The sequence below is a fragment of the Ochotona curzoniae genome, unplaced genomic scaffold, assembly GCF_017591425.1.
Source record: "Ochotona curzoniae isolate NIBS_2020 unplaced genomic scaffold, NIBS_Ocur_1.0 contig_4501, whole genome shotgun sequence".
Lineage (NCBI taxonomy): Eukaryota > Metazoa > Chordata > Mammalia > Lagomorpha > Ochotonidae > Ochotona > Ochotona curzoniae.
Genome location: NW_024466307.1, coordinates 1,054,014 through 1,080,414, shown reverse-complemented (window position 1 = coordinate 1,080,414; position 26,401 = coordinate 1,054,014). Strand labels below are relative to the sequence as shown.

The 26,401-nt window shown below is 51.6% G+C and overlaps 1 long non-coding RNA gene across 1 annotated transcript in view; it reads left to right on the top strand.

Moving 5' to 3' along the window:
• The window catches only part of LOC121160284, an 85,386-nt gene that overhangs the window by 19,136 nt on the left and 39,849 nt on the right, over positions 1-26,401 (top strand). Inside the window, exon 2 of the long non-coding RNA XR_005884527.1 lies at positions 20,076-20,176. This is a non-coding gene — a long non-coding RNA (uncharacterized LOC121160284). The remainder of the gene's footprint in view (positions 1-20,075; positions 20,177-26,401) is intronic.

The following is a 26,401-nucleotide window of genomic DNA, read 5'->3' as shown; positions in this document are numbered from 1 at the left end:
CAGCCTGCGCAGGACGAGCTCTGCTTGCTCCAGGAGGATGAGAAGGCCGTGTGGCTGGGACAGGGGACGGGGCAGGAGCTGGGGTCAGTGAGAAGGCCGTGTGGTTGGCACAGGGGACGGGGCAGGAGCTGGGGTCAGTGAGAAGGCCGTGTGGCTGGGACAGGGGGACGGGGCAGGAGCTGGGGTCAGACAGGCAGGGGAGAGTCAGGGGAAGGCGAGTCAGGTCCAGGTCCCTGAGAGGAACGTGGAGGGAAGCAGCAGTAAGCTCCAAACATGGGGACCTTACAAGCAGATTTCAAAGCCTCGCTCCGCACCCTGAGTGCCTGAATGCAAATGTCTGCATGGAAGCAGGGATATGCTAGAGAACGCTAATAAATAAAAAGAGGACATGGGCCATTATTTTGTCTCAAATAGAAAAATAAAACTCAAGCCAGCACGGCAAGGTGACTGTTTATGGTGTTGGAAATGTCTTCAGAGTCTTTTTAGAGTTTTGTGTGGAATGTTTATGGAAGGTTTTATGAACAGTGCAGGTGGCAACTCCTCTTAGCTTGATCTCTGCATTCAGGGAATGTGAGTTTTCCCTCATTTATTCACATTGTTTCCAGTCCATCAAAAATAGACAAGATGGAACAGGACGGTCCATTGGTACCATTCTTTTTGGAAAGAATTGCTGGAAGCACTTGATGGCTGCCACACAGTCCTCGGTGAGGTGGGGCAGTGTGCCCTTCGTGTTCCTGCCCCGTTCCCTCCTCCAGAGGATAGTGGGGCTGGGAGCGGCACCCTTAACCATACAGCGCCATGTAGAGGGCAAGGAAAGGCGCCCCCAAAGAGAAGGGCCCCCCAGCCTCCCTCTGTTGGGGAGAGCCCCGCTGAGCAGACACGCAGCTCCGCGGAGCCATATGCATGCATTAATTAGAGCAATGTGCAGGAGAGGGAGGGACCAGAGGAAATAACAAAGCGGCAGGGTATGCGTGCGATGATTTTTCATTCTGCTTCGCTTCAGCTCTGCCCCTGCAACAGAGGATCTAATCAATCTGCCGGCTATTAAGTTTGTTAATTGATAATGCATACTAATTAGGCTGTGCGCAGTTACTTAAGAGACTTTGCTAAGGTGATTGTAGGCACAAGTCCAAATGGAGTTTAAAGTATTCTGTGTGAGGTTAAAACCCATCAACCAGAATAGATGGATTTTATATTATAACAGAAGGCACAACATACCCGTAAGTATTTAATGTATGGTGCAGTTATCCATTATTACGTCTTTTAACTCTACAAAATAATTAAAAATGTAAAAACAGCTCCTAAAAACTATAACTAAATAACCTCAGTGAGGGCGTGAGGACATGTCAATGAGAGAGCGCTATTTTCTCATCAAGGCAAATGTTTGATTTTCTCATTTATTTTTAGGAACAGTCAGGATTGGCAGGGAGAAGCAAGATGGGAGGCAAGTCTTCCCGGGCCAGGTGGACAGCAGGGCCAGCAGCCTCAGAGGTCAGCACTCCAGAGGCTGCCCAGCTGGCCCCCAGAGACACACCCTCAGGAACTCAGGGCTGAGACTCACCAGCCTGTTGCTGGCTGCGGGGCACCCAGTGGGCAGCCTTCTTCCAGGAATAGACCACAGAGGACCCTGAGACATCCCACTGTGTCCCTTGAGGACACATTCAAGAGACTTGTCCTGGAGGAGTTAGTTCCAGCTCATCCCCCAAGCGATACTTCAAGTGGGCTCTGAAGAGATCTCTGCACAGCAGAGTGACACCTCATTGTGCTGCGGCACGTTTCTTACAAGTTGGCTTGGTACCGGCCGTTCTCAGAGATCTGCCCATGGGGCTGACTGTGAGGAGGTGCCAGGTTCCCAGGAGACCCAGACTGTCCCTAGGTCTCCAGCAGGCTCACTGGTGGGCTGTGGCGCTCTCTCCATCCGTTCATGGCTGTGCCATGAGCAGATTCTGCCCCCCTGTGCATTGGGCTCCATGCTGGGGATGCACAGGGAGCAAGCCAGGCCCACTGGTGGACTGTCCAACTTCAGACTTCTGACTCCTCAGGATGAAATCAGCCCCTGAGCTCCCATTGCAGGTTTTCCAGCCTTTTTCTTTTGACATTCACTGGTAAGAAGACTGTGTTCTGGGCACCGTATCAGAACACCAGGTGGAGACAGGCCTGCCCGCAGGGTGCTCCCTGCGGAGGCGTGTGCAGATCCTTGTGGAGAGAGCCAGATGAGGCTGATGCCAGGGGCTGGGGTGTGAGATCTCTGCTGCTCCCAGGAACAATGTTACTAGAGAACTGTTAATATGATGTCTTCAGTGTTTCAAGCAAGGGGAGATGAGAGTTGTAAAAATTCTGTTAGGTAATGAATCGGTGTGGGGTGGAGCTCTGCTGGAAACTTTGGGACAAGAAGAGTGAGCGTCTGCATTAGTCCCGCTCCTGTGGCAGCTGGGCATCCCCACAGCCAGGCTGGACGCTAGTGGGAGGCAGTGGTGGAGCGGCGTGTTCTTAGTCAACAGAGCATCACGGCCCTGCGGTGTGACTGGGAGCCACCCTGCTTTGTTTGCACTGTTCTGAGACAGCCGAGTTCAGTGTGTAGCAAGAGCTCATTTCGGAAGGTGCTAGAATACATCTGAAAGAAAAAAGATGACTGGAGAGCCAAGCCCTCCTCTCTCGGCAAACAGCACAGCGCAGGGCTGGGATGAGCAAAGACACTTTGAGATGAAACATGTCATTTCCAGGAACGATTAGTACAGGTAAAGTTTATCTGAATATGCTAGGCCCATATTTTAAAAACTGGACCCTCATAGCAGTATTAATAGTAGTTAGTGTCTGTCAAGCAAGTATTTCTTATGAACAAGTGCCAGTGTTACAACCACTGACTCTTAATTGTACAAAAAGTAAGACAGGTAAGAGATCAGAATAGTAGTGTCACATGTAGTTTTTCTGTTAAGAAGAGTGACAGGGCCTTGTTTTCTGACATGTTGATGATATTATTAGCTAAAGGAAAAACTGTTTAATATTTATATTTTTAAAAAATTTCCAGTAAGAGGAGTGACATACTGTGTCCTCAGATTTGTGACATGTATCCACTAAAAATGAACTTGGATAGTTGATAGAATCGTTAGAGGAGGGCCCGGCATGGTAGCCTAGTGGCTAAAGTTCTCGCCTTGTACACCAGTTTGTATCCCAGCTGCTCCACTTCCCATCCAGCTCCCTGCTTGTGGCCTGGGAAAGCAGTCAAGGACGGCCCAAAGCCTTGGGACCCTGTACCTGCGAGGGAGACCCGAAAGAAGCTCCTGGCTCCTGGCTTCAGATTGGCCTCAGATTGGCTCAGCCCCAGCCATTGCAGCCACTTGGGGCGTGATGGAAGATTTTTTTCTCTGTCTCCCCTTCACTGTAAAAATCTGACTTTCCAATAAAAATTACTAAATCTTTTTTTAAAAAAAGTATTCGAGGAAATAAACTTGGATTGGGGTGGTCAATAGGACAATTACGTGCTCACTTTTATCTGTTTATGTGTATATGATTCAGATAATTATCATAGAATTCTTTTCATACAAAGCCCTCAGAAGTTGTTAGGATGGTTACCTGCTGTAACAAAGACTCCTGAAATCCTAATAGTGTGACATGACAGTGAGTGGTGGCAGTGACCTGGCTTCCTTGGGGTGTTCAGGACCTTCTAATACACATGAGGGAGATTGCTGGGGATCTGGCCCAGAGGTGGTGGGCGTCACTTCTGCTCTGTCCTGATTGGAAGCCTTGTCCCATGGCTGCACCCCTTTGCTGAGAAGCAGTGGGTGCAGAGGGGGAAGAGAGGAGCCGCTGTCTGGTGAACGGCTGGTGAACGGCTGGTGGACGGCTGGTGGACGGCTGGTGGACGGCTGGTGGACAGCTAATGGATGCCTCAAAGAAATCAGCCCAACCCTGGTCAGCATGGCCGGAGGTCTGAGTACAGTGGAACAGAATGGAAAGGATTAGGGTCTCTGGGGGCCAGGAGGCAAGCCACAGGCTGAGCAGGACGCCCTGGCTTCCCGAGGTAGCACAGTGCTTGACCTCTTTCAGAGCCTAGCATTTCACAGCGGCATAGGGGTGCAGAACATGCTGCTGTACCCTCCGCATGAGAAGTCAAGCAGGTTTCTCTAGAAACTACGCTGGGAGTAGCGCTGTGGTAGAGCAGGAAAAGCCACCACCTGTAACACTGTCATCCCCTGTGGGTGCAAGTTCATATCCCGGCTATTCCACTTCCCATCCTACCAACAGCCTGAGAAGGCAGCAGAAAGTGGCCCAAGCACTGGAGCCTCTGCCATCCATGTGGGAGACCTGAGTGAAACTCCTGGCTCCTGACTTCAGCCTGGCCCAGCTTTGGCTGCAGTGGCTATTTGGGGCATGAACCAGCACAGATACAATACGTGTTTAAATTAGGAAAGTGGATATTTTAAGGAGAGATGCTAAACAGACTTTAAAGTTGGCTGTCTTATTTACTCCCAAAGTGATCTTAAATGAGCCAGGAAAATGAAGAAAAACTTTGAATTGTCTGTCAATTAATATGCAGATAAAAGAAAAATTATTGCCTTTCAGATTGTGTCTACTGTCAGTTAAATTATGTTAATTTTTAAATTAAAAAATGAAGATGAATGGACCTCTCTTACAAAGTTTCAAACATTAACTGAGATGATCTTAAAATGACGCTCCCGTGTAGCACAGAGAAGAGAGCAGAGTGACTTGGTGCTTCTGGGTATCTGACTGGAAACTTTGGCAGTGTAGCTGAGTTGGTCAGGGTTGCAGGTGCTGACATAGCAGGAGCCTGCCAACAATGACCATGACCATGGGTGTGGAGGTGGGGCTCTGCCTGCGTGGAGTAGGGTGTGTCCGTGGGCATCCTGCACCTTGCGGGGGTCCCAGCGTGGCGGTGGGTGTGGAGGTGGGGCTCTGCCTGCGTGGAGTAGGGTGTGTCTGTAGGCATCCTGCACCTTGCGAGGTCCCAGCGTGGCGGTGGTGCTTCTGGACCTTGTGTCTGTTTCCCTTTACAAACCTTCTCTGTGGCTTTGCTCATCATCACTGCTCATCTCTCCAGACCTTCTCTGTCCTGCTCTGTGCCCTGGGGCATTGGCGTGTGTGGCAGCTTCAGTGACCCTTTGGTCATGTGACTTCCAGAGGAAGCTGCAATGCCAGGTGCTTTGTAAAATCATTGGGAGGACTGGGCCCTGCGTGGTGGCGCAGTGGTTAAGGTCCTCGCCTTGCACGCCCGGGATCCCATAAGGGCGCCGGTTCTATCCCAGCGGCCCCGCTTCCCATCCAGCTCCCTGCTTTGGCCCGGGAGAGCAGTCGAGGACGGCCCAAAGCTTTGGGACCCTGCACCCGCGTGGGAGACCTGGAAGAGGCTCCTGGCTTCGGATCGGCATAGTATCGGCCGTTGCGCTCACTTGGGGAGTGAATCATCGGACGGAAGACCTTCCTCTCTGTCTCTCCTCTCTGTATATCCGCCTTTCCAATAAAAAAAATAATAATAAAAATAAATCTTTAAAAAAAAATCACTGGGAGGACTGGAAGGAGGCGAGATGGTGGGGCAGGGTGAGCTACACCATTTCTTTCCCTGGTCTTCCCTGCTCATTCGTAAAGCACTGGCCATGTCCCTGCCAGAAGACCTCAGCCTTTCAAGCTCAGAGCTGGTTGAGAGAGGCATTGGGCTGAGGCTGGGGAAGTGTAGTTTACTTAGAACCCACACAGGCACCTTCTCTGACACCTGTCACTTTGTGAATGCCAGTATTGCCAGCGTCAGGTTTCAGTGCTGCAGTGTGGTCCACCAGTGGTCTCCCATTGATGGTTCCCTCGGACCCCTGAAGCAGGCATCCTCCCTCCCTTGTGTCATGTCCGAGAATTCCTGTGGCCTTCCCCTGTCATCTGCTTTCATTTCCATGAGATCTCAAAGGACAGAGCAATTCCATAACATTGGTTTATGATGTGCATTATCATTGTCCATGCGCGGCCTTCTCCCAAGCCTCTGCTGAATCCCAAAGGGAGCACACTGGGTGGCTTCCCTCTGCCTGTGTGCTCCCTCCCAATCTGTCCCCGCTAGCAGGATTACTACCCCAAAGTGTGTTTTCTGTCTCCAACATTTTATGATAAGTGTGCTATTATATGTGAACATTCATATACACAAACACATGTCCAGGCAGTTTAATTCAGTTGGGTATCACATACTGTAGGTGACTGCGAGGATCCAATCTGATCTTATGTTTTTGGCCAACATTGTGTCACAAGTCCTTCCAGCCCATCCGCTGTCAGGTCTGTTTCTCGTTTCAGTGGTCAGTTAGTCCCATGTGGGGGTGTTTGAGTGCAGGGCGGTGTTGCAAGGAGCTGCTGTCTGACTCATCTTTGGGTGCTTGCGTACAGAGGCAGCTGTTGGTTCTTTCCCTAGGAGTGGACAGACAGTGGTGGGGTCCATCTGAGTACATTTGGCGTTCAGCTCAATCAATTCAGTGTCATGCTGTCTTTCAAGGTTGTTGCATCTTTCTGTTTCCTCTGACAATGTATTTGTGCTGTCTCAGGAGTTGGTGTTGTCACGTTGGTTGATTGTTGCAGAGTATGTGGGTGAAAAATGGCATCTCAGTGTGGCTTTGACTTACACTTCTCTAGTGGCTTCTCAGGTACTGTAGTATCTTCTAGCCTGTTGATGTCCTTTGCTTATTTTAAAATGTACTTGTTTCCTGGGGTGGGTATGTGATACAGTGGGCTAGGCTGTTGCTTGAGTTGCCTGCACCTGCTGTCAGAATGTGGATTTGAGTCTTGGCTCCTCTGATCCAAGTCCACCTGCATGGGACACCCAAGTGGGGTGCTTGGGCCCTGCCAGCTGCGTAGGACACCCAGGTGGAGTGCTTGGTTCCTGGCTTTGTCCTTGCCAGCAAGTGGAAGGTTTTCTCTCTCTGCCTTTCAAGTTGTGGTGTGTTGGCTTTCAAGTAAATGGAAATGAATAACTCTTTTTTAAAAATAAGAAAGGCGTATAAACAGACACAGAGAACAAATATGCCCTTGCAGAGCCAGGTGAGCTGCCGTCCCAACACGTGAATGTGTGAATGTGTTTTGGGGGCTTGACAGAGGTCTCCTCGTGGAGAGGCAGTTATTGTTACCCAGTCTGCAGTTCCTCTTTCCTCCTTTGGGTGTGAGGTTGGAGCTGAACGCTCTGAGCTTCTTGTGCTGGTACATCTTTTCTGGTGATGGGCCATCCTGGAGTGTTTGGGACGCCCTGAGACATTTCATTAGAACAGAAGACCTCCTAGCAGTAGGAAAGTCTGAGGCATGTGGAGCTCTGTGTCAGGAACTGGGGTCAGAGAGCAGGTGAGAGAACGAGGAGGCTTTTCTGCTTGGAAGCTGGGGCTGTGACCAGGCATGAGTGTTGTTAGGTCGCATGGACCCTCCCGGGGCTCCCCCTACCACTCAGAGCTGTCCCCTGTCCTAGAGAGAGGGCGGGCTGTGAGGATGGCTTTAACACAGACCATGTAGGAATGATCCATCAGAGGTACTGCATCATCTAGAACCTTGCAGTAGGCCCTGAGCAATCTTAGCCGTGCCAGCCCTGCCACCATGTGCACCATGACAAGCGAAGGCCTGAACTGCCCAGCAGTCTGCCTTTCCATGGCCAGGCTCTCACTCCCCACAGTGGTGTTCATCAAATAGTTGAGTTGGGTTGGTTTTCCACATCCGAATACCGGATGTCCCATTTTTAAGCTGGAGGAAAATGGCTCAAACTTTTCTCCTTTTTCATGTAGCCACACAACTCAGAGTGCACCAAGGTTTTATGTGGCAATGGCTCATTCATTCGTTTTAAGGTCTCTTAAATAACAAGAAGTCCATTTTCTCCTGCTGCGTTAAGCTGGGTTTTTCTTAACTTGCATTCCAGTTAAGGTGGGCATGGTGACAGAAAATGGGAATGCCCAAGCAGCAGAAAAGACCCCTACCCATAGAGGCCACTGGGTGGCCTCCGGTCATGGTCCTTGGGAGCCCCAAGCAATGTAAATAGGGATTTCTGAGGTGTGTGAGCTTGAAGCCCCCTCCAGCCTGGATCTCTGAAGCACGTGGCTCTGCACACAGCTGGCAAGCATTGCCTACAGGCCAACTCCTGGCTGTGTGCAGGGCTCTGGGGGAGGACTGTGACCAGCTTTGCCCTGTGCCTGGCAGAGGTCGGCTGACTTGGGTTGGGGAGGCAAGTGCCTCCAGTTTGGAAACTTCCAGGGTGTGAGTCCTCCCTTCCCTCCCGTCTCACGCCTTTGTTGGCCACTCAGGAGAGAAAGGAGACAGCACTGAAATAACACAATTAACTCTAATAACCACTTTCCCCCTAGTGCTGCCAAACTAGCATTTCCTGAAGATTAGATTCTAGGTCTGTGAAATGGGTGAGAGCTGGCACTTTCTGGAGATGAGTCTTGCCTTGGAATCAGAATGTGCTGTATGTAGCCTGTCTCAATTTCCTAACCCAGTTCTAAACTCTGGCCCAAAATGCCAGGGAGGGAGCGCCTTAGTCAAATCACACATCAGCTTAAAGTGGTGGTTGCAGTGGTGTGGACAGCTGGCCGCCTGGAGCTGGATAAAGGCCACCAGCTCATTTGACAAAAGCTGCTAAACATCTGTCAGTTTGGAAACAGCCCTCCTGGCTGACCCTGGGTCAGATTTTAGTGGCATCCCTCACCTTCCTGTTGCTCAGATATGGGGTGCCACCCGGGAGTACACTGCCCACTGTGCTTCTCTCTGCTCTGTCCATTCACTGCACTTTTGGATGGCTTTGATCCATTTCCTGTCCCCTCCCCCTACCGGTGCCTTTCAGGGCGCCATTAAGCACCATGAGCCCTCCAAGCAGTCCAGGCACAGAAGGAGGCATTTGGTTGAACCATCTTTGGAAGGGTGTCCCCGGGAGACCAGTGTGGGAGCACAGAGGTGGGGGCACAACTGGGATTCCAAACGACCATTTTTCACAGGGTTGAACAAGGGCACCAAGTTACTATGGCCCTCTGACAAGCCTGGCAGTGTCTGTGTGCACCCCTGAGCCAGCCCCAGCCTCTCCAACACATACTGCAGACATGGGGGGGTGATGCAAGAAGATGTCACGCAGAGGTGGGTACTCACCCAGGGCCAGCACTGGCATTGGACTCTGTCTGAGTGCAGGGACGTCTAAGTGAACTGGTCACGACTGCTGCGCTCTCTGACAGGGAGTTGTGTTCCCAGAGTTGGGTGCTCAGTCTTGCTTCTCTTCAGTGTCTGCTTGGTGCAGTGTGGATGACAATGGAACATGGCACATGGCAGATATACTTTGTCCTTTATACTGCCTATAAATGTGAGTGGAAGTACACACACACACACCATGGACATACAAAAGTTCATGGAACATGTGTAGTAAGAAAAAATTTTATGGTTTCAAATTTTTGCATAAAACAAATTTGCCTTTTGGTTTTATTTTTCATGAATTTTGGGAGTATCTTCATATACATATACATACCTGCATGTGCAGTACATTATACATGTGCATTTGAACATGCTTGTGGTAGCATGATGCTAGTTCTTTACATTGATGGCTTAATGGAACTTGGATGCTATAAGTATAAATAGTTCTAGTTTTGTAAAATGGTAAAATTTAATGGAAATCTCAAGCTATTAAGCTTTTTAGCATCACTTAAGTAATGGATTTAAATTTTTGACATTTGTTGTCATTTTCCATCTGCCTTTTAATTTAGCAAATAATGTTGAATATTTTAGATATAATTTTTAGGACCTCGCCTAATAGTCTAGCATCTAAATCCTTACCTTGCATGTGCCAGGATCCCATATGGGTGCTGGTTCATGTCCCAGCTGCTCCACTTCCCATCTAGCTCCCTGCTCGTGGCCAGAAAGGCAGTGGAGGAGGGAGGGTGCAAAGCCTTGGGACTCTGCACCTTCATGGGACACCTAGAAGAAGCTGGCTCCTGGCTTCGGGTTGACTTAGATCCAGCCACTGTGGCCACTTGGGGAGTGAGCTAGCAGAGAGATCTTCCTGTCTCTCCTTCCTTCTGTAGATCTGCCTTTCCAGTAAGGATAAATAAATCTTTTAAAATGTATGTATGTATAGGTTTGAAAGAAATTTTCAAATATGTGAACAGTTTTTTTTTTTTTACTTTTAATTTGCATGTTAGGAAAATATATCAATTTTGGTACTAAACCTAATGACATTGTTTTTTTAGTCCCATAGGTCATACTCTTAGTAAAACACAAGCTGTTAAAATATAATTAAAGCAGCATCTTTAATGATTTTGTTGAAAGAAAAGCAAATTTGGATCTGAATCTTTAATTATTTTTTTTTACTATTTTTTTCTTTATTTTTGACAGTCTTTACATAGTTAATTAGGGCATAAATGTTCAAGGGCTACAGGAAAGTGGGTAAGACTATTATTTCCTCTTCTTTTTTTCCCTGTATCTGGGACAAAGGGGGAGATAAAGGGAGAAGCCCCACCCAGACTCCCCACCCATCCCAGGTCCCTGATGTGGGGCATGCTCCAAGGGTCTTGTTCAATGGTCTTGATAGTTTAACAGTTATGAATTGCTGCCAGTCTCGCCATTCCAAGCACAATGAGGTCGTTGAAGAATCCACTGATTGACATAGTCCATCTTAGAGTCTCCATTTGCCCTGTCTTTCACTACCAACATACGGCTGTAGTAGCTGATTGATTTGTTCAGTCCTCTGTCTTTTCATGGTTAGGGTTCTGAGTCCGGCAGTTCTATTGGGGATATCCCCCAAAAAAAACTTTGAGGTATTCCCAGACCAGATTCTTTTATGTACTACCAAGTACAGGGCTTGGTACAGTCCCATCGCCTAAATCAACTGGTGGTTGCAGTTGCTAGGTTGGTTCTGTTTCCAGCCCTGTCTTCCACTGGAACCAATGGGTGTTGCGGTCCAGCCTGATTCTGCCCAGCACACACTTAGCCCTCACATAAACCAGTGGGAGCTGCAGCCCAGTTGGAGCGACCCACAATAACCCCCACTAGGCCCGCCCTCTGCCCTGGTTCCCGTGCTTGCCAGTAGGCACAACAGACTAGTCCAGTCTGTCCCACATCCCATTCAGCTCTCATACATGTCAATGGGCATTTGAAGCCTAGTTCAACCTAACCAGCTCCACTATCCAGCCTACACACATGCTGGCAGGTACCTTTCTGCCTAGCCACCCTTTCCCCTGTCCTGATTTTCGTGCTCTCCAGTGGGAGTGGTAACCCAAGAGGGAGGAGCCCACTATTTCCCTTCTAGGCCACTCCCACTCCTGGATTATGCACACTCCAGGTGGTTCTGGGATTCAACTTGACAAATCTAGCCTCCAGTGCCAGCCTCTGTCAATCCCTCACCCACTCTAATTTCTGCTTGCACCGGTTAGAACAGTCAGCCCAACCTGGCTTCTCCCTGATCTGGTTCACCGGGGCCCATGGGTGCTGTAGCCCTGCCTGGCCTAGTCTGCCCCCATCAGTCTTTAATTCTTCATGGTAGATATGTTTGTACTTTGTTTCTCATCCAGTTGCTGCCAGTCCAACATTGGATCACTCCAACATATACGGTAGTCTTTGATTCAGGTGTCTCTATAACCTGAGGGCACAGGAAAATCAAGACTGTGTATGTTGCATCCTCTTGTCAGTGTGGGACGTGTGACAAGGCCCAAGGGATGAGACTGTAGCTGACAGCCGCCTTGGTAACCCTGGTGTGTGAACATGGTGTGTGGGCTGCCAACAGCGCTCTTCCCAAGGGCAGTCACAGCCCCAGTCAGAAGGAACTCAGCTAGGACCCAGAAAACTCCCCCACATGATGATATGCGTGGGGAGCTCCACAGTGAGCACGGGGCCTCTGTTCCCCGCAGCTGCGTTTTCTCAGGGCCTGAGCCTGGCTGCCCCTCTCGCTTCTCTGTCCAGAGCCACCGTCCACCAGGAGCCACAGACCATGGGCAGCTTCCGGCTGCCCGGCTCCTTGAAGCAGACAAGCACAGGCCAAGTTTTGTACTTTCTGTAAAACTGTACCAGAAGAATGAAGTTGGAATCACTCTAGCCAGGTTGGTTCTACAGACTAATTTATTGTTTTGTGTAATATCACACGTTTTTGAAATCATAGTGAAGACACCTGTGATCATAATGTCCTTTCAGTGGCAAATGTCATATTACGTTTTTAGGGCATTACGTCAATTTAGTGTTTCACGTATTATTAATAATGCCTCATTACATAAAATTATTACTAAACTGGCAATTAAGTGGATGTGAAGGATCCATATGCTGAATTGCTCATAACATTTCAATTACGAACTTCACATCAGATGCCTTCTCCTGTACGTTAGCGATGTTAGCGGGCAGCCCCTCTGCCAGCAGCACCCCGTGAGCTCAGCCTTGAGCGTGTGACGCTGGCGTCAGGTCCTGCTGTGTGTTTGCCTAAATGTGGAAAGTTAGAAATGAAGCCGCAGCTGAAGCGCAGAGCCCAAGTGTTGACACTCTCCTGAGCGCTGCAGTGTAGGAAGCCTTGGGGGCACCACCGGTGCTTCCGGTGCTTCCGGGTGGACCGGAGAAATAAGGTCTTGGTTTTGATTGACATCCGCCCTCTGCCTACAGAAGCCACAGACAGCAGTGTCCCCACTTTTTGGGCGCGCATTCTGCACCCACTGTATCCCTGAATCCGAGCTCCTGTCCCTTAAAGTCCCAGGAGTGTGACAGAGAGCAGTGCTGCCTGCAGTGTTCCTTGGAGGCGAGCCCAGTGCTGCTGTAGAGGAGGCCGTGAGGCTGCCTGCATGTCCTCCCGCCTGGTCCTCCCATGGTAGAGGGCAGAACCTGGCCTCAGGGCTTCCTCCTGTTGTTGCTGTTTTAAGGATTTTTAAAATAAACCGTTTTGAACAATTTTATGACTAAAGAAATGACAATGTTTTTGAAAAATCAAACTTATTTTCTTATGAAATACAATAATAAGTAAGAAAAAACTGAGTAACTGTATTTAAGAAATTGTCATCAAAAACCTTCCCTCAGGCCCGGCACTATGGCCTAGCAGCTAAAGTCCTCACCTTGAACGCACCAGGATTCTATATGGACACTGGTTCTAATCCCCGCAGACCCGCTTCCCATCCAGCTCCCTGCTTGTGGCCTGGGAAGGCAGTCAAGGATGGCCCAAAGCCTTGGGACCCTGCACCCACGTGGGAGACCTGGAATAAGCTCCTGGCTCCTGGGTTTGGATGGGCTCAGTTCTAGCCATTGTGGCTACTTGGTGAGTGAATCATCAGATGGAAGATCTTCCTTTGTCTCTCCTCCTCTCTGCATATTTGACCTTGCAATAAAAATAAATAAATCTTAAAAAAAAAAACAACCTTCCCTCAAAGAAAACTTCACTAGTGAATCTGTCAGGTATTTACTGAGTATCCATTTTATACAAACTCCTTCAAAAGAGAAGCCTGAGCAGTGCTCCACTGTTTAGTGATCCCAGATGTTAGTACTAGCTAAAATTCCATATTACGCTATATATTAATATTCATAGATACATAGAACAATACTTGAAAAAGATTAGCAAATTAACTTCAGGAATAGATCAAGAAGATACTACATCATAAATAAGCAGAGCTAGTCAGCAGATTGAAAGGTTGATGTCATGATTTTAATATCAGTCAAGGTAACACACTGTATTAACAGAGAAAAGGCATTTTGACAAAATTTCACACCTATTTATGTAAAATACAAAATAGAAATAAGAATAGACTCTTATAAAAGGTGTCTAGAAGACATTTACATCTAACATCATAGTTCATGATAAAAACTTGGAATGTCTTCTCACTAAAGCCAGGTACAAGATCAGACTGCCTGTTCTCTCCACTTGTACTTGACACTGCACTGCAGGGTGTAGCTGGTGCAATAAGGCAATAAAAGACGACACTGCATCCAGGTTCCAAAGGAAAACAGAACACAGACTCCATCATAACGTAAACTAAGCAAATCCACACAGAAGCTACTAGAACAAACAGGCGAAGATCACAGGATACTAGGATGAATCAACTGTATATTTACATATAAGCAATGTAAAATTCAAAGATTATGTGTGAAAATGTTATTTGTAAAGGCAGTAAAATATTAATAGAATTGGGAAAATTAAATGTTTAAGTTTTTATGTTTATATAGTTGAGAAGGATATGTACCAAAGAGGACTACTGATTAGGGTGGCGAAGGTCAAGGCATAGGAGAAGGTACATGGGACAAATGCTTCTGATATTTTCCTTTTTTCTCCTGTATCTGGGTTGCAGGGGGTGAGGGGGACAGTGGGGAAAGAAGGGGAGGAGGCCCCTTCTAGCTGCCAAGTTGCATCAGTCCCTAGGCATGGGGGATGGCCACTTGATGTCACCTTAGAAGCTCTGATGTGTGGAAGAATGTTCCAAGAGTATTGCTTGAGTGTTTTGGTAGTTTTGGGACATTCTTGATTTTGTTGCTCCAAGCTGAGAAAATCTTTCCAAGGTCTATGGCTAATCAAGTCTACCTTAGTGCTTCCACTCGCCCGGACACTTGCTGCCAAAACTTGACCAGGGGAGTTGTCCATCCTGTTCTGCTTTTCATCTTCTGACATGGCACCTGTCATCCTCTGCAGGCCTAAGTGTCCTGCATGTGCATCTGGACATGCCGTCCATTTTCTGGACATGCTGTCCACTGCATAGGCGTCAGCAATTGAGGAGGTCCAGTCCTGATACATGCATTCCAAGGTCAGACCACAAATCTTAGGATTTTTTCTGTGGCTAGAGTTTTGAGTTCAGCAGTGCAGTTGTAGGGTCCCCCAGGAAATTTCACCTGGGGTAACCCCAGACCTGATTCTTGTATATACCAGCTAGTACAGGGTCCAGATCTTGTGCTTGCCAGGGGTTACTATGGTCCAACCTGACATGACTTACACCCAGTGACAGCACTTGCCAGTGGATGCTGTGGCAAAACCCAGCCAGTCCGCACTCATTCTGGCTTTTGGATACAAGAGGTAGATGCACTGGCCTGGCCTAGCCCAACCTTCCCTCAAACTTAGCTCACATACAGGCTATTGGTTGTTGCAGCCCTGTCCTGCCTAGTCTGCCCCCAGTCCTAACTCTCACCCTCACCAGTGGAGTAGTAGCCCAGCAGGACAGCCCTCCTCGACCCCCTATCAAGCTTGTGCCCAGTCTGGAGCCTTGGTTGTACATGTACATGCTTTGGGCCAGTCTGGCATGGCCCACTTTGCCTCAGCATTCACAGGTGGGTGCTGCAGCTTGACTCTGCTTGGCCTGCCTCCAGTTCTAGCTTATGCTGGCATATGCTGCAGCTCAGGCAAGCCTGGCCAGCCCCTAGTCCTAACCCTAATGTGAACTGGCAGGAATTGCAGGCTAACCTGGCCCAGCCTTTACCATCCTGGCTCTCACACCTGCCAGTGGGTGCTATTGACTGGCCAGGACTAGCCTAGCCCGGCCCATCCCCACTCTTGATCCACACGTATGTTGATGGGTGCTATAGACTAGTCTCCCCTGGATTGTCAGAGATTCTTCCAATACATGACAGAATGCCTCTCCAGCTTCCCCAGCACCCCCTCGTGGTATGCAGCTTTGTAAGCAAACCCAGCCCCACGGCTTCTGTCCTCCGTCAAATTGCAGGAGGTAACAGGCACCATCCATTGGCCGGCCACCAACCAGCTGGTGTCTGTTAATCAGGGCTCAGACCCCTTGCTTTGGTCATTTGAAAATGATCGGATCCCAGGGGCAGCGTCTGCTTCATTGGTTAAGGCACTACCTGGTTCAGGGATATCAGTACATGGTTCCAGTCTTGGCTTCTCTGCTATAGTCCGGCTCCAACTTCTTGCTCATATTTACCCTGGGAGGTGGCAGGTGAGGGTTCAAGTACTTGAGTTACTGCCACCCACAGGGAGGCCTAGCCAGTATTCTAGAAGCTGGCTTCTGCCTGGCCTAGCCCTGGCTGTTGCAGACTCTTGGAGATGCAAGATTTAGATCTTTCTGTCTTAAAATAAAATGAAAATATGTTAAAATATATTCATAAAATGAAAATAATAAATATTTTTATTTGTTATTTATTTTAAAATATTTATTTATTTTTATTATTTTTAAAAATAATAAAAATTATCAGATTCCAAGCCAAATAGACATTTTAACATATCAATCTTTTGCTTAGAGTTATTTATCTATTTGAAAGGCAGAGATACAGAGAGGGAGACCTTCTAACTGCTGGTCCATTCTCCAGATGGCCACAACAACCAGGACGGCGCCAGGCCGAAACCAAGCTCCAGGAGCTTCTTGTAGGCATCCCGCCTGGTGCAGGGGTCCAAGCAGTTCCACTGCTTCTGTCCCATGCTGCAGGGCTCGGGCCGCTGCCATCTCAGCTTGCTCTAACGCAGATCCTGGGAGGGGGTGGTGACGGCTTATGTGTTGCATTCCTGGCCTCCCTGTACCAGACCTGAATTGAGTTCGTACCTCTTGGTTTGGGTTGTTGTGAGTTTTCAGGGACTAAGCCAACGGATGTGGGCTGTCTCAAAATACATACATCAATACCTTTTAGATAGTTTTCTCCCCAGAGAGTTCATAATCTAGTAAGAGTATTGCTGGGGTTTTGTATTGCGTACTCAGTCTGTTGGTCATTCATGAAAAGGAGAGTGAAACCAAATCGTGTGTCTCGCGTCGTCTTTGGAGGAACCAAACGCCTACTGGTGGGCAGGGAGAGGACGCCCTTGAAGAAAGTTTCTGCTGACAGCTGAAGGGGCTGGCCAGCGGGGGTGGGGTGCTGGCTGGTGGTGTGTGTGGGGGGGATGGCCTGCTCCTTTATTGCAGCCCCGCCCCCAGGAAGGTGAGAGCTGATGTGGAACCAGGGTGTGCAGATTCACTTCCCCTGCCCTTGGCCAAGGGCAACCGCACAAAATGGGATTAATTGGGATTATGGGGGCTTTGGCTGCTTGGCTGCTATTCAAGGGTGAATGCTTAATTTATGTCCCCATGGTCTTGACTCCCGCCTGATTAGACTGGCTCACTCAGGCCAGTGTTTGCCAAGGACTTTCCTCTGAAGAGCAGCTACAGGTGGTCCTTTCCGACTTTAGCTCTATTGCGGAGCACCACAGAAGCAGAAAGCAGTGTTGAGCTTGAAGCCCTCTCCCCTGCCCTCCCAGACCCTCCCCGCCCCCCCGCCCCCCGTGCTTTCTGTGAGTGAATGGGATCTGTGTGGGAGGGTTTACCTGGGAGGAGAACCATGCAGTATTTTCTGCGACAGTGGAGTCCCAAGCTGTCATCCATCCACCCTCACCTGGGCCTGCCTGTATGTCCAGGCTGCTTACTGGGCTCACACGGTGCACACTCAACAGCAGGCAGCGTGCCTGGAGGCCAGCGCTTCCAGGGCTCAGCACCTGGCCACTCCAGCGTGACCGGTCCCCAGAGCTCTTTGTCCCCTACCTAGGGAAGGTCTCCCAGCAGACAGAAGGGGCTGGCCCTTCTTCACACGAGCCTCTGGCTGCAGCAGCCGGCATCATCTGTCCCACACGAGGGGAGCTGCGCTCATCCACACCAGCAGTGTCCGGCATGGCCTCGTTTGGCTGCTACACATTCTGGAGCGCTTCAGGGAGGCAGGGGTGGAAGGTCTGTTACATCAAGTCTGAAGCTATTTTAGCCAGCTTGGACCTGACCTTGGCAGGAACTTCACAGCTTGTCTCTGCTGACTGCATGTGGATCCTCCTGAGCAAGGACACAGCCTGGGGGTTGCGGGGGACGCTGCTCAGAGCCGGATGGCCGTTCATGTGGATTCATGTGAGGGAGGGAGTGTCAGTGACACACACCTCTAGGCTGACGGCAGTCCTACACGGCCCGGCCCTACAAGCAGCAAATTGCAGTCACACGGAGCCGGGCTGCCTTCCGTGCTGTCATAGAAACAAGCACGAGATAGGCCGCCACCATCAGCTCCCCGTGTCCCTCAAAACCTCAGCAAAGCAGACCCAGTGGTCTCCAGACGCCACCCAGCACATCCTTCTCCAGAGCACAGGAAGCTGGCCTCGGCTAACAACAGAGATTACCAACCCACCTCCCCACCTCCAGTATGCAGTGAGCCACAGATCACAACCCCCAGAGCGTGGCCCTGTGGATCAGGCAGGACCTTACCCCCGAATGAGGACGCCAGCTCCATCTTCCCCCATATCCAAGTAAGGACAGGGCCACTAGGGACAGGCTGGGGAAGCCAGGCATCGCCAGCCCAGTGTTGTGAAGCTGTGACTCAGCTCCTTCTGCGACCTTTTCTCTCAATGCCATGCAGGGAACAGTCATGCAGGCCAGAGCGTGTTCTGTACAGAGAGAAGGAATGCGTGTGACACCCAGTGCCACTTGGTCCCCGCTTCAGGGCTGCGGCTTCCTTCTGGGTCCACCCGACCCTCACGGAGCTGCTCCTTGTTCACCGTGCGGTGTGCTGACTCCCCGTGGTCTCACGCCCAGCGTGAGGGGGATGCTCAGACTCCTCTGGGGCTTGGTGGTAGTCATGCTTTGTTTTGGATTTGTGAGGATTTTAAAGGTGAATGTGTTAGCGGTGTCCTCCAGTGGCTAGCTGCTGAGTAAAGCAGCTTACCTACTTGTGGATGGTCTTGGTACTGGGCAGGTGGCATGGATGCCCAGGGCAGAGGTGCCCTGGGCTGGTGTGTGGTGGCCTCCTTACTTGGAGTGTGAGCCATGGCCCATGTGCCTTGCCCCCTGCCAGAACCGTGTGTGTGTGTGTGTGTGTGTGTGTGAGAGAGAGAGAGAGAGAGCGCGATGGCCCGCAGCTTCCCCGGAAGGGGGCTCTGCCACTCTGATCACCACTGTTGCCAGGCCTTGCTGGAGAGGAGGGTGGGCCTCGGGCTGGCCGTGCTTTGGCCTCCTGTGGCATTGCAGCATGTGGAGGGAGAGTTCTCTGCACCCACACAGGCCTGGTCAGTCAACATCATGCTTGAGAGGGAAAGCCATGTCTCTGGGTGTCCCTGGCTTCTTCAGGCTGCCACCAGCAGCACCGGCAGCCCCTTACCACCTCGGCTGTTCCTCAGCTTGTGGCCCCAAGTGCCGCGTGGCATGTGGGCCACAGCCCTGGGAACGCAGAGGCCCCGGGTCGTGTCGAGTGCTTGGCGCAGGCTCCTTTCTGCCCTCCGCTCCCTGGCCCACTCCTCTCTCTCTCTGGCCCTTCCATCGCTCTCTTTCTTCTCTTGACCACTTGTTAAATCTTTTTGTTTGTTTCCCCTCTTTCTCCTGGGACCCTCCGACAGGCAGGCTTGCCAGATTCATTTTCTGATCAAAGCTGTTTGATTTGGTCAATTTTGCCACATTGGAGACGTTCTCTATTACAGAGATAAATAGCTTTGGGCTAACTGTCAACGAAAACTTGTAAGCTAATAAATTATTCCAATTTCTTGCCGTGGATTTCTCTGGAGACAGCCCTAGGAAATACACTTTTTGATTAGTAAATTTCTCTGTGTGTGTGTCTGGACATTCAAATGTGTCGGCTTTGATTAGCACCATTGCTTTTCACGTCGACGCTGGCTGAGGGGCTGTCAGCTGCAGGCAGTGCTGATGCATAATGCATCAACTGGGCCCGGGAACAGGAGCCTCTTCCAAGGCTGGAAAGGCGGGAAAATTGCCCTAACAACCCCACTGGCTTCCTCGGTACCGAAGGGAGTGCGGCTGGCGCGGCCTGACAAGACTTGCGCCGGGCAGCATGGAAGCCGCCCATGCCGGTGGACAGGTCGGGCACCGCTCCATCTGCCCCTGACGATCGCGTCCTCCTCCCCTAGACTCACCCCTGCACCTGCCTCGCACCCTGCTCTCCAGTGCGTCCACCCCGAAGGTCCAGGCGCCCCCTGGCCTCCGCTCGGATGCAGGTTTGCCGTGTGTCTAGTTAAGGGCCCTCGGGTTGTTATAGAAACAATATTTTGGCTATAACAAATCAATCGGTGTGTATGAACACAAACATACAGATCATTTATCAACTGCAAAATACCCTAAATTATGACCTTTCTAGAACCCATCAGAAGGGCGAGCGAATGCATAACGTAAATTAAAGCTTGAAGGGTCAGCGGTTTTACTTTCACTATTCATCTTTCTTTCACCTTATAGGTTTAAGAACAAGAGGGCTGTGTAATTACATTTCAATGGGGTGCAGCGGTTCATTATTCGCCACCAAGCTGATCTGCTGCCGCGTCTCCAAGGCAGTCAAGGTACGTTCGGATAGTGGTTGGTAGAAGAGCAGCCGCTCTTTCGGACTGATAACATCTCCTATCCGTGCTGTCATCTCAGTTTAGACAGAGTTGGGGGATTGGAGGAGTTCTGTGTGTCACTGTGCCTGTTTGGTGGGACTTCTCCCCGTGCTTCCTGCTTGCCCCCATTCCAGTCCCCATGTCCCCGAGCCTCCACCCCACACGGGGAGGCAGCGTTCTGTGCGGGAGCCCACTACACTGATGGAAATGGGTGGCTTCCAACAGAAAACCTTCCTGCTGCCAAGTGTCTGGCTCCAGCAGCGATGCCTCAGCCAAGCACAAGGGCTTGGGGATTCGGCTCCGCCGTGAAAGAGTGGGGGCGGCGGCCGCCGTGCTCTGCCTGCCTCATGGGCAGGCCGTACCCTCCACACCCAGTGAGGCATACTGCAGCATGTAGGTGTGGCAGGGCAAGAGGGGCTGGGACAGAGGGCTTGGAGGAGCCCCCGAGGAGCCAATGCTCAGTTGTGCTGGTGCAGCTTTCTGGAGGTTGGCAGCTCTACCTGGTGCTGAAATAATTGGTCTTCTGGGCAGTATTGCCTGCAGGGCAGGTGGTAGGAAGTTTGGCAACTCCATGGGGAGCAAGCCCAAGCTTGTGGCTCAGGGAGCAGACCACAAGACCACCCTGCCTCCAGCACTTGTGAGGTGGAGACACCAGAGGGCTGTTTTCTGACCAAGTAGTGTTTGAGTGACCTTGGCTAATGGTACAGGACGCTATGGCATTGCAGGGGTAGACAGCAGTCACACGGATTCCACCTGCACAGTGGAATCTAGCTTGAAGCTACCGGCGGGACTTACCAGTTTCCAAAGCGGAGTCTGCTCTTGTGCTGAACCCAGGAGGCCCTGTAACCACTGTCACTATTCAAGAAGGGTTGTCACCATTTGATAGCTGGCAGCCCTTGTGTGCTCCCAGTCCACTGCCCAGCTCAGGTCTGAGTTTCTATGCACACAGCCTGATGCCCAGCTCTTTAGTAGTTTTCCTCCATCTGATGAAAGTGTCAGACTTCTACTTCATGGGTGGCATTCACTTTATTTTTTAAACATGCACCTTGGGCCCCTGTATCAGGCTGTATCTGAGATCCTTCATCAGACTCCCTGAATTAGGATCTGTAACAAGGGCCATGACCTTACTGCAGCTCTTGCAATACCAAAGGAAGCACTTTTCTGTGAGCTGTGGCTTGAAGTCCACTCACCTTGTGGACAGCCCCGCAGTGGCCTGCAAGTCTGGCCATTCTTGTGCTGGGAGCCCCAGGGAGGAATGTAAGGGTTGGCACTGCCCCATCTGCACCAGCAGCTTGGGGTCCTGGGTGGTGGCACTGCAGCTAGACTGCCAGCATGGAGCTTTGCTGCCTCCCCTCCCCTGCTCACCATGGCAAGGGGCTGCAACCTCTGGCATGCTTGAGGAGGAAGTGTAGCACACCTTGCTGAGACACCCCGGCCCTGCTGAAGACATGGGGCATGAGGAAGTTCTGTGGATGGCTCTGCTTTTCAACTCTCAGGGATTCACCATGCGTGGCAGTCCACACAGAGAAGGCAGAGAAGTTGTTGCAGTTCAGAATACTCCTCTCCTTAGGCAGCTTCTCCCAGGGGTGCTGCTGGGCGCTGGGCCGCTGGGCAGCATCTTCCGCCAGAGTCTGCTGCGCACACGGGGTCTCCTTCCCCAATGTGTCTTTCCCTCATCTAACATGCACTGGAGCCTGAGCGGGCACGGCCCGCGGTAACCCCGGCTGTGGGGGCACACACACCTGATCACAGATCTAAACTGGCATTTGGTTTACCCTGACAATAACCTGAAAATCTGTGTCGCTGCTCACCCACGTAAACGTGGCAGGCGGTTACTGTGCACCTCCTGGGACTCGGTCACGTGGCTTTGAATTGGCTGCAGATGCCAGCAAGCACTCTGCTGTGGAGGAGAGGTGGAAGGCCCAGGGTGTTCCCCAGCACCAAAATGGGGCCACGTTGTAGAGCTTAACAAAAGCTCAACGTGGGGCTGGCTGTGGTGAGAAAGCGCCACACTCCCCTCTCCATGAATTGGGCTTCCAGGAAGCGATCCCTCCCCCAAGAAGCGGCTTGTGGGGAGGGCACAGCAACCAGCTGGGTTGTAGGAGTAATAAAGAAGGAGAATCAATAGGGCATGCAGTGGAGCCAAGGTGCCGCCATTTATCACGCCGCCTCTCTGACTCCAATCATTCATCATGCTCAATGAGGCAGCAAATAGGAAAATGACTATTTGTATCAAACACATCTGCACTCATCCACTGAGGTATTTTATTCCCATTAACTCTGAAAGTAAAATACGCAGAGTTCTCTCGCTTCTTTCAGCTCAGGTTGGCAGAAGGAATTCACAGCCTGTGAGCACAGACTTTGGCACGAGTTTGCGCAGTGTTTCTGGGATGGGTTTGGGGGACGCCACGGTCCTACTCAGCTCCCCGCCGGCTGCGTTCGTGTGCCACCATCAGCCCTGGCCGCCCAGCGCCCCCTGGCCACCGTGGCTAGGGCGCCATCGAGGATACAGTAAATACTCATTACCTTCCCCCTCAATGGTTCCCTTTTCATCCCATAAATTACCCCTGCTAGGTGGCACAGAAGCTAATTCCACTAAGTCTGTGGAAGATCAGATGTAAATGGGAGGATTATCATCATTATGGTGTAATACCCCATGAAATGGGAGCATCATTACTGGTGCTCTTTACGAGGTGCGCGAGTGGCTTCCAGCCTGCGAACGTGCCTGCGTGGCCTGCAGCGGGCAGAGGACCAGGAGGCCGCCGGACCAGCGCGTGGGATTGCCCGGCAGGACGTGCTGCAGGCCCATGGCGAGGTGAGTGCGGCCAGCTCTGCCCCTGGCAGTGGGCTCGAGGCCAGCAGAGCCGGGCTGCCTCGCCCAAGCCGCTGCCTCGCCCCGGCCCAGGACTTTCTGGACCTTTCTGCTGACCTTATTTTCGCCTCATTCGTCCCGGTTTCTCTTGCAATTAAACTGATTGTCCTGCTCAGTCTCTGTGAATCCCTCCCAGTCCCTGGAAGAGCTCATCCTGAATAGAGGAAGGGATGCAGGAGCTTGAGTCTTCGTGCTCCACCTCGCCTGGGGCCCACCGCTGGGGAGCCCGGTCCTGGCACGGGGTGCTGGGGACCAGCTGGGGGTCAGGCCGCCTCCTCCCGAGGAGCTGTTCTCTCAGCCTGAACGGGAAGGCAGTTCTCTGAGGACCTGGAATTCTCATCCCACCTCTGATTTGTCTTCTGCTCATTAAGTTTGGCACGTAGAGTCGATTGTCTCGGGAGCAATCTGGTGGCATCTGCTGGTGGCTGCGGGCACAGAACGTGTCAGCTGCACCAGGCAGGCAGTGCACACAGCCAGGTGTGCACACCAGGGCTGTCCCCGGGGCCCTCTCCTGGGAGCACCTTTCTGGCCTGTCGTGGGGCACAAGTCGCTGGCCTGCCTGTCATCTCCTCAGGGGGAGCCATGGTGTGGTTTATGGTGTGTGAGAGATGAGGGGAGAGGACTGAAAAACCTTGGAAATGAGGACATAGTGCAGAGAGACAGTCTGAATTCTCTCTCTGCACAAACTGATGCACGCTGCATGGCTACTGTCTGTAGACCGTGTCGTCCTGATCGGGGGACAGCCTGAGCTACCGCAGACTGCTGCCTTCTAACTGCAGGACAGATGTGGGGGCCCCCCGAGCGCTGGCCCTCAGAACTTGGTGGCCTCCTGGGGGGTCACTCTGTGTCTGCCCTGGGGTGCTGGGTTTGCAGCCCGCCTTCGTGAAGCAGGAAGTGTCGATCTGAAACACTTGATCCCATCATTCAGAAAGCGCTGTGGCCACAGTGCCTTTGTGACATGTCTACTGATCTTTGTTTTCTTCTGTGATCTTTGCAGAAGGCATTTACGGCAAAGCATAAACAAAGAAATATTAATATGGAAATTGGTCGCACTGTGCACAGCCATTTTCATATACGGAAAACATTTCAGAGTTTGTTTTTTAGACATCTATTCCCCCTACTGGTGACATTTATTCCTATTTGGCCACCAAAAAACCCCGGCTGTGGTATTCAGGTGATATGGAGAGGAGAGGGCTCTGAGGGGTGAGCAGGGCCTCAGCCATGGGGCTGCATCTGGGGCACATTTTCACACTTGCTGCACTCCGGCTGTGGCCATGAAGCAGACAGAGTCACCTTGAGAAGCTGTCCTTCCCCTGAGCTCTGCAGCAGGCGCCTGCTGCCACCTCAGCCGCCACAAGCAGGAACAGGGCCCTTCCCAGGTGGTATCATACAATGGCTGCCCTCTTCTCCGTGGACACCTCCAGGAAGGCCCCCCTTGGTGGCCACTGCGGCTGAAACACGACTCCTGGCCATCTCCCTAAGGCTGTGCACCCTGCTTGGCCCACCGTGGACAGCCACACAGCAGTGCTCTCAGGCCAGCTGCCTGGCTCCCAGAGGTCCTAAGGGTTAGCGGAGGACAGAAGGCATGCCCCCCCCCAGGTGAGGAGGATGCTGGTGGCCCCCACTCTGCCTTGTCCAGGCAAGAGGGCCCTTGAGGTGCGCAGGGCCAGCATGTCGCCCTCCAGCTCAGCCGACAGAGCTCAGGGTAGAGGACCTGCATCTTCCATGGGCCCCGCGACTGTGACGGAAATGCTGGGCACAACTCAGCTGACAGGTGTCACCTGGGCTGTGCACCTCCCCTCACAGCAGCCTCACAGGAGAAAGAACCCACGGGAGGGCAGCGGGCAGGGCTGTGCCCCCAACCTGCTGCTGTGTCACATTGTACTAATCTAGGGGACAGTTGAGATAACACACCCTCCTGCTGGTGGCACACATCAGGCTCATTTTCAGCCCTGTGGTGCCAGCATCCCATATGGACAGCAGTTCATGTCCTGACTTCTCCACTTCCCATCCAGCTCACTGCTTACGGCCTGAGAAAGCAGTGGGAGATGGCCCCAAATCCTTGGGCTCCTATACCTGTGTGGGAGAAGGGGAAGAAGCTTCTGGCTCCTGGCTTCAGACTGATCCAACTCTGTCAATTGTGGCCATTTCAGGAGTGAACCAGAGGATGCAAGATCTCTCTCACTGTCTCTTTGTAAAATCTGCCTGTCAAGTAAAAGTAAATAAAAATATTTGAAACACACACAGAGCCATCAGTCAGGACAATGAGTCTTTGGCAGGGACAAGATGACAGCTGACTCCCCCAGGAAGATGTCCCCCATGCTAGATGTGGACTTCCACCCACGGGCCTACAGACTCAATGTGAGGTTGAGATGAGAGCAGGGGTGGGGACAGCCCTTTGAAAGCAGCCCCATGCCCTCAGTCGTAGGCCTCTGGGGCTGTGGGGCCATAGGAGCCAAAGGTTCTCTGCCAGGCTGAAGAAGTCCTTTTCCTAGGACTTCTGGAAAGTGGGGCAGCTCTGAACACTTGTGGAAAACTGCAGAGCAACGACCGTGTCAGATAAACAGGCTGGAGCACAAGAACCCCAGCGCCAGGCAGGAAAGAGCAGCGAGGCCACAGTGCTGAGTTGAGATGCTCAGAGTGAGTCGCCTTTGGGAGGGAGGCATCTGGGCCTGCCATGCAGAAGAACTTGGCAGTGCAGCTGCCAAAGTTAAAATGGGCTAGTGGGGGAGCGCTTTCCGCAGGCTGGGGGCTGCTGGACTAAAGCACGTAGCATGGACCCTCGCCTCACACAGGGCTTTGCTACACTCTCAGGGCAAGGGTCCTGGGCATGCCAGGCCTCACTGCCTTCACAGGCAGAGTCACAGCCCAGGGAGCACATGTGTGCCTGGGGGAAACCAGCCCAATGCTGATGCCACAGGAAATCCAGTACCAACTGCCCAGGGGTCTGGATGGGGGGCCCCGGCTGGTGTGGGGAGTGTGAGAGACCACAGGGCTGAGAGGGGACCCTAAGTGCCAGGAGTGGAAGGGCTGGCGGACAAACTAAAGACAGATCAGGTGGACTGGACTTCGGCATGAGTCACCTCCTGCTCGGGGGGACAGGGAGCTTGATTTCTAGGGTAACATGAAATACACGTGTTTCAGGGATGAATTACCCAGGGTAGTCCTGCATGCAGGCACACAGGACCGCTTGCCTCCATCTACAAGCAGAAGCAGTGAGGATGGGGTAGGTAGGGCTGCTAGACCTATCGGGAGGACCTGGTCCAGTTCAAGGTCAGGGCGGCACGAGGGCAGTGTCCAGGAAGAGTTTCAGG